Genomic DNA, 15,925 nt, shown 5'->3' with positions numbered 1-15,925 from the left:
AGACACTGCTGTAGCCAAATGGACCAGCAGGGCTGCCAGGCAACTGGTATTGTTTAAAAGGAAATAAATATGGCGGCTTCCATATTCTTCTTACTTCAGTTGTCCTTGGAAGGACAATTGAAGGGAGAGCGATATGGAGGCTGCCATATTTTTTTCCTTTTAAACAATACTTGTTGCCTGGCAGCCCTGCTGATCTATTTCGCTGCAGTAATGTTTGAATTGCACCAAAAACAAGCATGCAGCTAATCTTGTCAGATTTGACAATAATGTCAGAAACGCCTGAACTGCTGCATGCTTGTTCAGGGTCTATGGCTAAAAGTAATAGAGGCAGAGGATCTGCAGGATAGCCAGGAAACTGGTATTGCTCAAAAGGAAATAAATATGGCAGCCGCGATATCCCTCTTCATTGATTTCCCCAGGGTCTTTTAGCCATGTGCTCCACCCGGCTAATTTTGGTGAGCACCCGGCTGTCACCGGCTCAGTTTCTCATCCTCCTCCAAAGCTGTAAGCAGGGTTGTGCTGACCCTGCATTCCCGCATCGCGCCCCACCCTGCTACTTTTTCATGCCACCCAGTGGGAAAAAAATTCTAGGGAGAAAGCTGCTCTTGCTTCAGTTGTCCTTTAATCCTCAAGTTAATTAGTCAGTGCTTCTCTTTCTCACGAAGAAAGGTCATTTTTTGCGCATAGCTGCACATAAACAATGATTCAGCATGGCTGGTCTACTAGTGACGTTTATAGCATTATATTTAATAATGGACAGAGTCACAGAGGCGAAAAGGAACCAGACTGCAAATATCAAGAAGAAATAGGTTCCTGTTATACCGTTATCTTGTACAATATATCTGTAAAGTTTTATGTTTAATCACCTATATTCAGGGGCGTTGCTACAAATCCAAACTTTGATTGGGCCCCCAATGTTCACACCCCTTCCCTGGCCTACCCCTGGTGACCCTCATAGCCTGGAGGGTCATCTCACAAGGGTCATACAACAAGTGTGGCCATCAAAATGTTCACACCCATCACAAGTAAAGACACAAAAACACCTGACCTGAAGAATCAACCCTTTTATGGGAGCAAGTGAAGCAATAGTTTGGGCCCCCTTACAACCCTGCCCCCCCCACCCCCCCACCCCCCTGCAGCTGCACTGGCTGCTCCCCTGTAGTTACACCCCTGCTTATACTCCACAGTGGTATATTTTTGTGACGTATTTGTATAGTTTCAGATGAATAAGATAGAGGATGGAATTATCCTGGTAAAGTATTTCGTGTTCATAGTTTGCACTACTCTGATTATGCAGGAAAATGGTCTGATCAGATTTTATTATGAACAAACACACCGAATTCTCTACTAGAGGAGTGTAGAGCTGCAGCACTAATAGCCCTAGAGCAGCCAATCACATCGCTTATAACTGAAGGCGTGCCAGTAAAAGACACACATCTGATTGGCTGCTGTGGGCTTTTGCTTACTGCCTATTAGTGTGAGGAGGTACAGTGACAATCCCGCACTGCATGGTTAGACATATATTTTATAGATCTGTTACTCATATACATAACCACACAAGGTCATACGTTTCTGGATTATAGGAAAGCACTTATATTTCTCGTTCGTAACAATTGGATATACTTCATATCATTGTTTATATGTCTTTAAACAAATGTTATATGTTGTGCATAGGAAAATGATTTTATATATATATAAATGTAAATCTGTATATCCACATGCTTGTGTTATTAATATGCATGGTTCTGTATTGCCATCGATGTACCCAAAGTATGTTCTATCTAACACTTTATGCACATTTTAAGAAAATCTATGAAGATAAGTATTGTGTAAGTCTATACAAATTAAGATATTCTGGATGTTGTAAGGAGGTGCACTGTTATGTATATGTGTGGCTGCCATATGGTTCTATAATAAACATAGTGCCTCTTACCTTTCATATTTTACCTGTATCTTCTTACCTGTATCCAGATGCTTCTTGTCAATTAATCTGCATTCTGTTTGAGTAAGCAATACACCTTCACCAGACCATGGACTATATAAAGCCACATGTCTCCAGTGTTCTCCCCAGAATTTGTTTCCAGCCGGGTGGCATGAAGAAGTAGCCGGGTAGGGCGCGACTGGGGGAATCAGTTCATTAGAGCACTGAGGGACGCCTCAATAGGATCCTGAAGTTTCCTTTCTTTGGGTAAATAGCTCATTTTATATCCGAGCTTCGGCTCGCGTACACTTTAAGACGTGCAGTACAACCATAATGTGATGCATACAGTACAATGAAGGTAAGCTTCACTGCCACTATAAACACACACATTGTCCGGTAAAGACACAGTCCGCCAGGACATAGCCTATGGGAACAAACATGCCATAAAAATATCTTTGCATTGGTATGTAATTATATTGTTTGTTGCAACGGATTTAGTGTAAAAAGATCATTAAATTAAAACATTTTTTGAGACAAGCAGTCCTTCCAGATCAGCTCTGCACATTGCTAGCATTAATTGCATCCATTCTTTCAAACTGCATACCTTGATATGCCTTTATTCTGAAGCACAAAATCATCCATCTCTTGCGTAGATTATCCATCATGATCCTAACCAAGCCTGTCAACTTGGGAGTATCCATTGCTACTGCCAGTCACTCAGCTAGTGCAGTTGTGAAAAATTACTTACAGGCATCCTGCTTTGTGCAGGAAGCGGAAAATAAACCTGGTATGTCTGTGTACTAAAATACAGACCACAGATGCCAGGCTAAAAAATAGCTGCAACCTGTACTTACAGATGAATTTGGAAATTCTTAGTTGGTTGCAAACTGGAATGGAAATGTAATTTTGTTTAATTATAGCTTTTTCATCATAAAAATCGAGGAAAAAAAGATGAAATTAAAAAAACTAGCAATTGTTGAATACCATATCTGTTCAGTACTTCAAATGTGGTCCACTTTAAAAGGATACATTAACTTATAGTTAGAAGTAATATTTGATGCTTGCTTCAGACACTTAACCCCCTTGGTGTTATGATTCTTTCCGGATTTTAGGGTCTAAAAGCGGTGCCATTTTTTTGCACCCTTTCAGATCCTAAGACCTGGAAAAAATCATGCTGCCAGGGAGAGCTGCACAGCCCCAGTAATCACTCACCTCCCTGGGCTCCAGCGCTGCAGTTATGCCTCCATCCTCCGGGTGGCGCTGCAAATTTAAAGTGAGATTGCCGGCTGTCGTCATGACGACAGCCGGCTATCTCACCATCAGGAAGCAGAGCCCCGGAGGAGAGGAAGAAGAATGCCAGCCGACGACGGAATCCCCGGGAGGTATGTAGAAACGCTCCCACTGCGCCCATTGCTCTGCATACAGCCTCCGGCGGCTACCCCAAGCAGAGGTCGGGATCACCGCTTTTAGCTGCGGTTTTCCGCCCTGACCCTAGCTCGGGACAACCGCCAAGGAGGTTAAAGAGAACCCCAGGGTTAGAAGGATATGGAGGCTGCATTAATTATTTCCTTTTAAACAATGCACATTTCCTGGCTGTCCTGCTGATTCTTTGTCCCTAATACTTTTAGCCATAGATACTGAACAAGCATGCAGATCAGATGCTCTGATTCAAGTGTAACCGGATGAGACGCCTGGTTGTTTCAGGTGTGTGATTCAGACCCCACTGATGCCAGAAGATCAACAGGACAGCAAGGGAACTGACATTTTTTTAAAGGAAATAAATATGGCTGCCTCCATATTCCTCTCATCTCGGGTTCACTTGTCTTTTACAATAAGCCTAAATTATTTGCATCTAATTTATCATCTCAATTAGGTTTTTGGTTTTTTTTTTTTAAATCTGGGGCAGAAGGCATTGAAGTTAATGGAGAAGACAGAATTTGGTTCAATTTTCCAAATCTCACCTTCCACATTAACCTTAATGCATTCCCCCTGCTTAACGCCAATGTGAATGTTCCATTACAGTCCTGGCCAAACGTTTTGGGACTGTCAAAAATATTAGTTTTCACAAAGTTGGTTGCTAAACTGCTTTTAGATCTTTGTTTCAGTTGTTTATGTGATGTACTGAAATATAATTATAAGCACTTCATACGTTTCAAAGGCTTTTATTGACAATTACATGAGATTTATGCAAAGAGTCAGTATTTGCAGTGTTGGCCCTTCTTTTTCACGACCTCTGCAATTCGACTGGGTATGCTCTAAATCAACTTCTGGGCCAAATCCTGACTGATAGCAACCCATTCTTTCATAATCACTTCTTTGAGTTTCTCAGAATTAGTTGGTTTTTGTTTGTCCACCCGCCTCTTGAGGAATGACCACAAGTTCTCAATGGGATTAAGATCTGGGGAGTTTCTAGGCCATGGACCCAAAATTTCAACGTTTTGGTCCCGAGCCACTAAGTTATCATTTTTGCCTTAGACACGGTGCTCCATTGTGCTGGAAAATGTATTGTTCTTCATCAAACTGTTGGATTGTTGGAAGAAGTTGCTGTTGGAGGGTGTTTTGGTACCATTCTTTATTAATGGCTGTGTTTTTTGGCAACTTTGTGAGTGAGCCCACTCCCTAGGATGAGAAGCAACCCCACACATTAATGGTCTCGGGATGCTTTACTGTTGGCATGACACAGGACTGATGATAGCGCTCACCTTTTCTTCTCCTGACAAGCCTTTTTCCAGATGCCCCAAGCAATCGGAAAGGGGCTTCATTGGAGAATATGACTTTGCCCCAGTCCTCAGCAGTCCATTCACCATATTTTCTGCAGAAGATCAATCTGTCCCTGATGTTTTTTGGGGGAGAAGTGGCTTCTTTGCTGCCCTTCTTGACAAGAGGCCATCTCGTTGAAGTCTTCACCTCACTGTGCAGGCAGATGCGCTCACACCTGCCTGCTGCCATTCCTGAGCAACCTCTGCACTGGTTGCACTCCGATCCCGCAGCTGTATCCTCTTTAGGAGACAATCCTGGCGCTTGTTGGACTTTCTTGGACGCCCTGAAGCCTTCTTAAAGAGAATCTGAAGCGAGATTAAAACTTGCTTTTCACCTTTTATTCAACAGGGGCATGTCTGCCCCTGCTAATATCCCATGGCAGAACTTGCAGTCTTTACCCCCCAAATCCCCTCCGTGGTTTCCGGGGATCGCATCCCGTTGAGGCAGGGCTAATGGCCGCAGCCCTGCCTCTCAGCGCGTCTATCAGCGCTGATCGACCGCCTCTCCCCCGCCCCTCTCAGTCTTCCTTTACTGAGAGGGGCGGGGGAGAGGCGGAGATCCACCGCTGATAGACACGCATGGAGGCAGAGCTACAGCCGAAAGCTCTGCCTCCATGAGCAACAAAATCTACGACCAAGTTGGTCATGGATTTTGCAGGGGTGGGGGATTTGGGGGGTAAAGACCCCCGTTCTGCCGCGGGATAGCGGCGTTTTAGCAGGGGAAAACATGCCCCTGTTAAATATAAGGTAAAAGCGAGTTTTAATCTCGCTTCAGAATCTCTTTAACAAGAACTGAACCTCTTTCCTTGAAGTTCTTGATGATCCTATAAATTGTTGATTTAGGTGCAATCTTAGTAGCCACAATATCCTTGCCTGTGAAGCCATTTTTATGCAATGCAATGAGGCCTGCATGCGTATCTTTGATGGTCACCATGGTTAACAATTTAAGATCAATGATTTCAAGCATCACCTTCCTTTTAACATGTCAAGTCTGCCATTCTAACCCAATCAGCTTTACGTAATGATCTTCAGCCTTGTGCTCGTCAACATTCTCACCTGAGTTAACAAGACAATTACTGAAATTATCTCAGCAGGTCCTTTTATGACAGCAATGAAAGGCAGTGGAAGTTTTTTTGGGATTCAGTTAATTTTGATGGCAAAGAAGGACTATGCAATTCATCTGAACACTCTTTATAACATTCTGAAGTATATGCAAATTGCTATTATAAAAAAACGTAAGCACCAACTTTTCTAATTTTCAATATTTTTCACAGTCTCAAAACTTTTGGCTAGGACGTAATTGCATTGCCTCAGCAATGTGATTATATTGTCTGACGTGATGCAACGCTCCCGTGTGAACATTCCAAATGATGTTGCCCCCATTAACTTCAATGCATTCTACCCTAATTTTAAATTTCCTCAGTAGTTTCTAATAGAGTTAGCCAATGAGATGCCAATGTCAGCTTACACGCAAATCACATTAAAATTGTATACAGCTAGGACCTGGACCAATCAAATTAATTTCCTGTCAATTTTGATTGGGCCAATTTTATGCTGCTCATAGTCTGCATGCAAGCTGACATTTTTTGCATCTCAGTTTTTGAAATTCTTAGCTGGCTGAAGACTGAATTAGAAAGATAATTTCTTAATAGCATTAAACTGAAAAAGGACTTGTACAGCACACATCTATGTTTATGGCATCTGCTAAATTTGTTTTTAACAAATGTTTTAACCCAGCTGTTTGTTAAATGGATTAGCTTTAGGATGCTTTCATTTACGAATCCCAAAGTCTACCTTTTTTGGTGAGGCTGATTAATATTAGTCAAACTGCATCACTGGTCATTTTCAGAATTCTTAAAAAGCAAGATGGCCGCCCTCACGTAACAGATGGGGGGTATTCAGCAGCTCCGAGCTGGATGGAATCCAATAAAAAAAAAAGTTTAGTTAATGATTCCATTAAGCTATTACTGTAAATTTGGTCTGGATATATAAACTATTGCTACTAGACGACATTGTTTACAACCCTCCCTTTGACCATATGGACCATTGTAAGGATTGCTGAGAGGTTAGTAAATTTAGTGAGTAGAAAGGACAGCTGATCCAAGGCAAAGCTACCTAAGGTAAGCACAGATGTATGCTCATACTGGATCCACATTCCTTTGTGCACTGTCCATTCCCCTCCTTGTTCCTCCTGCTACCCGTAATCACTCCTTGAAAAAGTGACTTTTGGCCAAAGTCAAATTTTCAGACAAGAGGCAGGCTTGCTGCAATGTTGTCTCCCAAACCATCCCCTAGGGGGGAGTGAATTGGTTGGGGAAGAGGAAAGAAAGGGGGGCGATAGAAAGGAACATTGCAGCAAGCCTGAAAATCTGACTTTGACCAAAAGTCGAGTGATTATAGAGACCAGGGGGAATGAGGAGAGGAATGGACAATGCAGAGAGATATGTGTATCCAGCATGAGCAAACCTCTGTGCTTACCTTAGGTAGCTTTGCTTTTGCCTCCGTTCAGTTGTGCTTTAACCACTTGACTACTACAGGTTGTGTTCCCCTTATGCACCAGAGCAATTTTCACCTTTCAGTGCTCCTCCCATTCATTCGCCAATAACTTTCTCTACTTTTCACACTGAAATGATCTATATCTTTTTTTCCGCCAACAATTAGGCTTTCTTTGGGTGTTACTTATTTTATTCTAAATGCATTGTAAAAGAAATAATATGAGATCTAATTCATTTTTCATTTCTTTCTGATTTCAGCCATTATAATTTGAAAATAAAATATGCTACTGTGGATAAAACCAATACATTTTATTAGCCCCTAGTACAATGTATGGCAACAATATTTTATTTGGAAATGAAGGTGTGTTTTTTCAGTTTTGCGTTTGTTTTACTGTAACCCTTATTACAAGCCCTTATTTGCAAAAATAACTAAAATAACAGTAATATACCCTCATGAGTCCCTAATGTAACTATTTTTTTATGTAATTTTTTTAAATAAATGTTTTATTTTGGTAACTATGGGAGAGTGGATGAGGTAAGGGTAAGGTTAATTAATGGGGAATGTATTTATTTTTATTTTATGTATGTAGGTTTATTTTTACTATTTGGCCACTAGGTGTCGCCCCACTTTATTTCTGTGTACTGTGGACAGTACACAGGAAGTAATGTTTTTGTGTTTTTACTTTTGTTTTGTTAATAACCACCGGCATCTCACTAATGCCGAGGATCATTGATTGCAGGCACTTTGATCGGCTTTGCGAACACCCATTACCATTCCCCAATCAGTGCACTAACGGGTGGCAATGAGAACGAGCGCGGACGCAGCAGGCGATCGTGGTGGAGTTCGTATATCTACGCCCCAGCAGGCTAAGATGAAGTCTCAGGGGGCATAGATATACTGTACTAAAACCAGGAAGTGGTTAATCAGACCCATTGTCTATTTCTGCACTAGCAGAAATTCATTTTCAATATGATCTATAAAATGTTCCTGTAGATATTGTAAACCACTCATTACACTGAGGTGAGGAACACAGACTCTGGACAGGGTTTCTCATCGTACATCTCTTTATTTTTACACCTTCAGGTCTTGTTGAAGAGAACGAGTTTGTAAAAATACATAGCTTTATTTTTGTAACATACATGTGTAAATATATATGTCTTCGCATCACCATTTTACACTCTCTATGGCGGGAGGCTGTTGTCTTAATGTGGTCAGTGCAGAATGAAGACAGTGAGCATTAGAGTAAGAAGAGCAGAAGGAAGAAGCATTGGTTGTGGATAGAAAAAAAATAACAAACTCCTCGAGAAATATCTTCAAAGAAGAACTTGCAATAAAGGACCATTAAAGCTAAATACAAGTTGCCTTATGCATCATTATGTAGCAGTACCAATAATGTTCACAAATGCTACTTGATTTTTGTTATCGCATCAGTTCATTTTCCCATTGCTTATACATCCGTGCCTTTATCGCAAGTCCACATAGTCTTAGTGCTCAAAAAATGTTTTCAAAGAAGACAGGAGACTGAATACACAGACGTCCAAAGTCAATTTAGTGCAGGTACTGTACAATGGTAAAGAGCTCACTGGTCTTGGTCACTTCCTGTTTACAGGAAGCTCATTATTCAATCGCCTTTTCCTCCCAAGTTTTCTCCTAGGTGACATTTTCACCCTTTACTTTTTCGCCTACTTGGTGCTTTTTCAATAGCAGGTTGCTGAAAAGTTCTTTTAAACTGAGGATGAAAAATAATCTCTTAGGAGAAGTAGTGGATTGAATAAGGGCCAAAGTCTGACAAGAGGATTTAAAAAGGAATTAAACTATAAACATAAAATTAGCAGCTGTCATAATGACATTTGGTAACGTAGAAAGTATTCTGCACTGTCTTGATTAAGGATGGTCAATGAGATAGAAATCATTCCGATCAGATGGTGGCCTATTCACATCTTGTATACACTTTTATGCATTTTGAAAATGGACCAATCGAATACAGCTGAGGTGGATTTAATTGGTTCATTGTCAAGCTGCATAAAAACTTTGCATAGTCCTGTATCAACTCTAAATTGGTTTGCATCTCATTGAGCATCCCTAGGCCTGATGTATGTGCGGTTCAGTCTGCAGAGCCATCAGGCCTAGAGATGCGCACTGTGTTGTGTTGGTTTCTCTTTTCAAAGCAGGATGATTTGGCACAAGCAGCTGATAACATCGGGCATCCACTGCCATTGGTATGTGCTGCAAGGTTTCAGCTCTACATCATAAGCAACACCTATAGACGTAGAAGGCACCTGTCACAGAAATACTTGTGGAAATTGGCAGCCCTGTCACTTTTAAAGGGGCACTATAGCGAATTAGTGTTTATTTAAGGGCTAGATAAAATTAAACAAGCATGTGACAGAAGTGCCTATGAAAAAGAATTGATTAAAACAAACAAACAGAGCTGTTACTTTACTCACTAAGCGTTTGCCACCTCGTCACTTTTGTAGCAAACGAGGTACAAGCAGATCAGCCCATTATGTTACTGTAACTGTTTATTTTTCTAAGCTCTGTCCTCCCTTCAGGTGTAGCCATATCTCCACTGCTATGGACAGTGATGAATCTAGTTAGACTGCTCTGAGGCCCAGTGCACACTGGGCGGATCCGCTGGCTGCATCCACTTGAAAATCCGCGTGGCTAATGTATCTCTATGGGCTGGTGCACACCGGCGGTTTGAGGTTTTTAGCAAGCCGCAAAAATGCCTCTTGCTGCACGTTTGCGGTTTGCTTAAAACCTCAAACCGCCGGTGTGCACCAGCCCATAGAGATACATTAGCCACGTGGATGCTGATGCGGATGCGGCCGGCGGATCACATACAAAATCCGTTCGGTGTGCACCCGGCAAATATCGGCTCTCTGCTCCCAAAACCGCTACAGTTTTGACGATATGCTAGCGGTTTTGGTGTACACAGTAGCGTCAGGACCTTACCACTCTGACAGGCTCTTCATCAGCCATCTAAGCTCCTCGTCCCTCTCTTGGAGGCTGCACAAATTAGCAGACATGCCAGTAAATGCTGCTAGTAAGAGCAGTCTAGCTAGATTCATTACTGTCCATAGCGGCTGGAGGAAGCTATAGTGGACACATGAAGGATGGACAGATCTTAGAAAAAATAAACCGTTACAACAGATGTTCCCTATAACATAATGGGCTGCTCTACTTTTGTTTTTATTATTTTATTTACATCAATTCTTTTTTTGTAGCTACTTCTCTCACGTGATTGCTTAATTTTATCTAGCCCTTATATAGATTTGTGTTGCAGTGTTCCATTCTCTTCGGCTTCTTGCTTTTGGTTACTAGTGATTGTCATGTGTAGGAGAACCCATGGAGAAGCATGTGATCAGTTTGGTCAGGTAATAGATATGCAAGTCTCTAATTTGCTAGTCATGATCATGTGCTAAAGCATGTGATCACAGAAAATCAGAGCTTTGCAAATCTGTCAGCTGATCAAACAAATCACATGCTTCTTCGTAAGTTCTCCTAGGCACAGGCCCGACCCTAGACTTTTTGCCGCCTGAGGCAATTTTCAAAGAAATCGCCGCCATCCCGCCCCCCCCCCCAAGCCGTGGGTGTGGGAGGCCGCCCGAGCTGGAGGGGATAGCGGGCAGGAAGGGGGTATTGGGTCTAGCGGCGGGGAGGGGGGTCGGACCCCCCCCTCCCTCGCCTGGGTCCCCCGTCCTCCGCTCCCCTCCAGCTTTAAAAAGTTCCGTGCTGGCTGCAGCTATGTGTAAGAGGCAACGGGCGGGGATCACTCACCTCTTCCTCGTTCCAGGCCAGCCTGCGCTCCACTGACGTCACTTCCTGCTACGCCGCAGGAAGTGACGTCAGTGGAGCGCACGCTGGAACGAGGAAGAGGTGAGTGATCCCCGCCCGTTGCCTCTTACACATAGCTGCAGCCAGCACGGAACTTTTTAAAGCTGGAGGGGAGCGGAGGATGGGGGACCCAGGCGAGGGAGGGGGGGGTCCGACCCCCCTCCCCGCCGCTAGACCCAATACCCCCTTCCTGCCCGCTATCCCCTCCAGCTCGGGCGGCCTCCCACACCCACGGACGGGCGGGTGCCGCCCCCCCAGAAGTGCCGCCTGAGGCAAAAGTTTCACCCCGCTTCATGGGCGGGCCGGCCCTGCCTAGGCATGATGATAATATTGGTTACGCTGGACAGGAACTAAGAGCTAACTGTTTAAAAAGAAGTACAGAGATCAATATAAGGATCTCACAGATGTAACCGTCACATTGCTAAAATAATAATTTACATTGCTATTTGCTTCTCTTGTAGAGTTTTCCCCTCACTTCCTCTTCTTTAGATTAATTATACAGGAAGTTACTAAAATCTCATCCTGTGTAACCCCAGACAGCAGTGCTGTAATGTGATAGTGTCTCTTACCCATACCCCCTCCATACAAACTTTAAAAAAAAAAGTTGGCTAAAGTTTACCGTCAATGGAATACAGTTATATATGGGAAGATTGTCATGAGGCATGCTGAGTTGTGGATGACTCCAAAATGGCTGCCTTTACACATGTTCCGTACCAGAGGGCCACACCCGGTTTACAGGCAAGTAGTAGAGGAAGACAGGCAGAAATAACCTTTACAATCACTGCAAATAGTCATTTTGAATCATTTTTTTATGAGGTAATTTTATTCTCCACAGAAAGATGAGACTTCCTGTTTCTATACATGATTATAAAATAATGTATGATCATTATGAAGTGATCTGAGCAGTGTTGTACAGCTCCTCCCTCCATCACTCTTTAAGTAATCTGGGTTAATAGCATATGCAGGAAATTGTGATGTAATTAGTAACAGCCTATCACAAAGCTGCTTTCGTTGATCTTACTGTGCTGTCTAAGGCATGGAAAGCCACGTCCATCTGTATCTGCTACGCATAGAAATGACATCTGTACAGATGACTGGTACCAAATAATAGAGAATGGGAGAGAATCTGGCCAGCAGCTGCCCATCTGTCTGTTTGTGTCACCAGCGTGTTCTGCCTCGGACTACACTGCGCATTCTATCAATTAACTCCATCCCCAAGCCGTCACGACCGGCTGTCAACCTTCAACTGCAAAACATTCCCTTAATTAATTTAAGCTGCTTTGAGTTAGGCCACAAGCAACTCGTGAATCAATAATGCATGATGATATAAATGATTTAATCACTTGTTTTTTTGCATAACTGTGTAATGTGAAATATACGTTACCAAAGTACTCTTTGTTTATAAAGCTAGACTTTTATAATAGATATGAGATCACAAGTGGTATACGCAAAGTATTGTCCTTGTTCTGGCAGTGTGTTTAGAGATAGGCGTATAATGTTGTTAGCCTAGGCAGGATCCACAAAGCGGCTCTGGGTGGACAGGAAACAGTCAGCTCAACCACCCTGATACTTTCTTAGCCAAGCCATATGGGCATACCCTAGCGGGCGATGAGCACTACTGACTGTTAGAAGCACTTATTGCACGCTGTTCCAATCTGCTGAAATGACAGTAACAGGGCTGTTCCTTTCCACTCTCCAATCAAGTGAAGGAAGTATTAGGCCATACATGCTCCAGTGCAGTCAGTTGGCCCAGTGTAAATCCTTATACAGATGCAGGATGGAAGTCACTAGAAACAAATGATGAATGAACGATGGATTGCCCAATTATTGTCTAATAATAAAGCTGGAACCCATGAATCTCCAATGGCCTCTCTGGAGGGGTACATAATCTATTAGACTTGTAGTTAGAACGCTACTTCCTACAATTCCCCTCAATAATGGCTTTTGTGTGTAACTTGGTCATGTGTTTTTGTCCCCTAGTCAGGACCCGAGTCTCCTAGGATCCTTATGAATCTTCTGTCAGGTTGAATATACTATCTGTGTACCATACTAGAAGGTGCTGGCTCTTTGCTGACTTTGCAATTGACATATTATGTTTATTTCTATGTTACCACTACTTGGATTTTGTACAATGTTCTGTATTATCTATAATTCAGCTTTAAGTGAACATCTGTGGTTACTCACAATGCACCGCTTCTGAATATGCAAATTATCTCTTTATGCCCCTGGGTAACCACAGATGTTTACTTAAAGCTGAATTATCGCAAATACCTTCTGTTTTAAGACACCAGGCATTGCTTTTTAGTAGGAGGGTTTTTCGGTCACGTTTAGTCCCCTATAATTTCCGTGTGGCTTTGGGTCACCCTGAGCTGCTTGGTTACTGTGTTGTTATGTATTATGTGATATTTGCAGCGCATGTTGGGCCCGCAGATTGTTTAGACATTGCTTATAATGAAAATTGGCACCCAGTGCCTAATAAAAGTTTTTGAAACTGAAATAAAGCTAAAAATGATGGCAAAAGGTAAAGATAATTGACACTTCTCAGGCACTTTGAACAATATAACCAGTGTGAATAGTGAGTGACGGTGTGTACAGAAATAGATGCAGAATAATGTGTCCACAAAGTGCCACTACATGAAAAGGAAAAACGTGTCACTTGTGTCTATTGCTGCTTCTGGTTGCACATACACATCGCCATTAGAAGGTTCTGTGCTGTGTGTACGCTATTGTTAACGCGTTGTGTTGTCACACATTGCTCGTTTTTACTGACTGACACCTAGCGTGTGTACAAGACTGACATTGCACATGTCTCCTCACTTGTTCGGAGGCAGCTATCTGACTATGGGCTGCATTACACTTGAGATTTACATTGTGTTGTATTAGCTAAAATAAGCAATTGTGTTTGTAAAAAGTATTCACCGCATCACGTTTTGTTATCATAGAACATTATACCTCAAGGGAATTATTTTTCTCACACCGATAAACAGAAATATAAGCTGCATGGAGGAATAAAATGTCCCATGTCCCCCTTATTTTGCCTTGTCTCTGTCCCCCTGTGTGCTTTGTTCATGTCTGCCTCCCTGTGTCTTTCATCCCCCTGTACCTTCCATCCCCGTTTCCTTGTCCCTCCTGTCCTTGATGTCCGTGTCCACCTCCCTATGCCCATCTCTGTCCTGATGCACACACATACCTAGCAGCCACGCGCTTGCCTCCGATTTAATGAAGAAGCCTTTCAGAGCAAACTACCAATCAGGCTGGGGGCGCTGCCCCAGACCGCCAGTCACAGCCCTCACCGCTCCCTGCCTGGTCCCACCCTCAAGACTGTCGGGTCCTATTAAATAGTGAGCAGGGAGAGGTGAGGGCTGTGATTTGTGGTTTGGGGCAGCGCCCCCGCCCAACTGGTCAAATATGTCTTTGGGATTCCTTATGAAGGCGTTGGAAGTACTCAGGTTCCTGAGTACTTCCAAAGACGTGCAAGTCCATGCTGCGCACGTGCGAGATGCGCAGTACGGATGTACCCATCTTCGGAAGCAAATGCTTCCAAAGCAGTGGGGAACTGTGGGGATAGGGAATGGACCAGAAAGACTGTATGGGATCTAGAATCTTCCCTCTACATAGCTTTTTTTCACATTAGCTTCAGATTTGCTTTGTGGAATAAAAGTCTTGACATAACATTCAATAAAAATGTGTTTTCCTACTTTGTATTAACCATTAACTTACCATATTTGCTTTGGTGCACAAGTAATGTTGCCTGTTTACAAATTACAAGGTCCCAAAGTACTCTGCTCTGAAAGCTGCCATTGCATTTTATTCATAGATTCTAATATAAACACAGCAGCTATCTAGGGATACATTTCTCATCTGTGTCTGTTTGTCAGCTCTGTGTAGTTCAGTTTCAGCTGTTGCTAGCTATAACTAATTATTCGTTGTTTACATTCCTCTGTTGATACAATGTTATCATCTTGGATCACAAGCTGAAAGTTCAGATCTCAAAATTCCATTGAAGTGCCGTGTTAACTGTTTGAATGCTGTCCAGCTAAAACTGGTAGTTGGTTTAAGGCTGCAAAATCTCAATCAATTCTTCTTTTAGAGCAAAGAAGAATTGATCAGACTACTTTAAGTATTCATTTATCAGGAAATAAGTCAATATATGATTGCCTTTAATTCTGCTCATATGTATGTAAAAAAATATGATTTCTACCGTGCCTCAATGTTCTAAGACCACACAAAAAAATGTAAACTGCAAAGGAAGCGAATACTTTTTTCCTAGGCACTGAATAATATCATTTAAAGCAAAAAAAAACTTATGAGATATTAAATTGTATGTGTAGAACTGATGATAAATAGAACATTAGTAGCAAAGAAAAGAGTCTCATATTCTTATTTTCAGTTATATCGCTTTATTTATAACATTGTATCACACGGTCACAGTTTAGAATCCGCACTCTGCTTTTAAGCTGTAAAACAAAGCAGAAGTAATGACCATTTGAGCTTTCCTGCAGTAGAGCCTTATCTCAGGCTGTCTCTCACTGTTTCTTGGCTGTTTAACTACTTTAGGACCGTGCTGAAATCTACGTCCTGTTTTGATGGCTATCTGTCACCAACGCACGTCGGGATCCTGGGCCACCCATTCTGCCGTCTCTATTACAGCAGAGTTCCTGTGAGCCAGTGAGGAGCCGCTTTCATTGGACCCGGTCTATCAATGGGAGCCTCTTACGTTGATAGGGTCAGGAGCCAATGAAATCAGCTCCTGACCCGCTCACAGGGCTCTGCCATTATAGAGATGGCACTGCGAGTGAGCTGCGGCAGGGAGACAGCGGTGAGATCGTCGGGAGTGGCGAAAGCGACGAGAACGCGCTGCAGCCAGATAGCCATCAAAACAGGGCGTAGATTTCAGCGCAGTCCTAAAGTA

Source organism: Hyperolius riggenbachi, chromosome 12, assembly GCF_040937935.1.
Source record: "Hyperolius riggenbachi isolate aHypRig1 chromosome 12, aHypRig1.pri, whole genome shotgun sequence".
Taxonomy (NCBI): domain Eukaryota; kingdom Metazoa; phylum Chordata; class Amphibia; order Anura; family Hyperoliidae; genus Hyperolius; species Hyperolius riggenbachi.
The sequence above is the reverse complement of the archived record's forward strand: the minus strand, read 5'-3'. Positions refer to the sequence as shown.